The sequence below is a fragment of the Anneissia japonica genome, unplaced genomic scaffold (genome assembly GCF_011630105.1).
Source record: "Anneissia japonica isolate Jap-2015-1 unplaced genomic scaffold, ASM1163010v1 scaffold14915_len1379_cov72, whole genome shotgun sequence".
Taxonomy (NCBI): Eukaryota; Metazoa; Echinodermata; class Crinoidea; order Comatulida; family Comatulidae; genus Anneissia; species Anneissia japonica.
In genome coordinates this window covers 625-1379 of record NW_022732748.1, presented here as the reverse complement: position 1 = coordinate 1379, position 755 = coordinate 625, and the positions used below count along the sequence as shown (strand labels likewise).

The window sequence follows — 755 nt, the reverse complement described above, 5'->3', positions numbered from 1 at the left end:
AACAACTGCGAAAAAAATCGCAAGTGTTCTCGGGTGGGACTCGAGTTATTGTCTATTCCATCACGACAATAACAATTACTATCAACACTGCAGTACGCGCTGCTTACTTGGACTCGAATTCAACCCTGGCCACCAGGCGCAAGCTCGGTGGTCTAGAGGTATGATGCCAGGCTAGTGATCTGGAGATCGTGGGTTCGAGTCCCACCCGAGAACAACTTGCAGTTTTTTTCAAATGTACTGAGTATTCGGTACTTTTCCACGTCAGGTAGGGCAAAAATTACACCTATAAATAATAATATTGAAAAAAAAACCGATAAAATTATATCATTTTTGTAAAATTCAACCGCGGTTGATTGTAATTAATGATAACAATTAAAGTACAGTCGTAATAACTTATAGGCCTACAGGTACATTACGCTACATAAGAATGAACTATTATTATTATTATTATTATTATTATTATTATTATTATTATTATTATTATTATTATTATTATTATTATTATTATTATTATTATTATTATCATTATATTATTATTAAAGACCACAGTAATATATGAATAATTAAAATGCCTAAACAGTATTTATTTTTCAATATATAAAAATCAGAAACCGCTGTCGGACACTAAGACCACAATAAAATTAATATCATATTCATTTAAATATTGAAATTGTATTTATGAAAAATGTTTTTAAAAATCTTTAAACCCGTATAGTTTACATTCTGTCAAAATGTAAACAGGAAAAAGAGGAAGA

At 29.8% G+C, this 755-nt stretch overlaps 1 non-coding gene across 1 annotated transcript; it reads left to right on the top strand.

Moving 5' to 3' along the window:
• The first annotated feature begins 142 nt into the window (after positions 1-142).
• On the top strand, positions 143-214 carry Trnat-agu. Its single transcript has one exon. It is a non-coding gene; the product is annotated as a tRNA-Thr (tRNA).
• Positions 215-755: the final 541 nt, after the last annotated feature.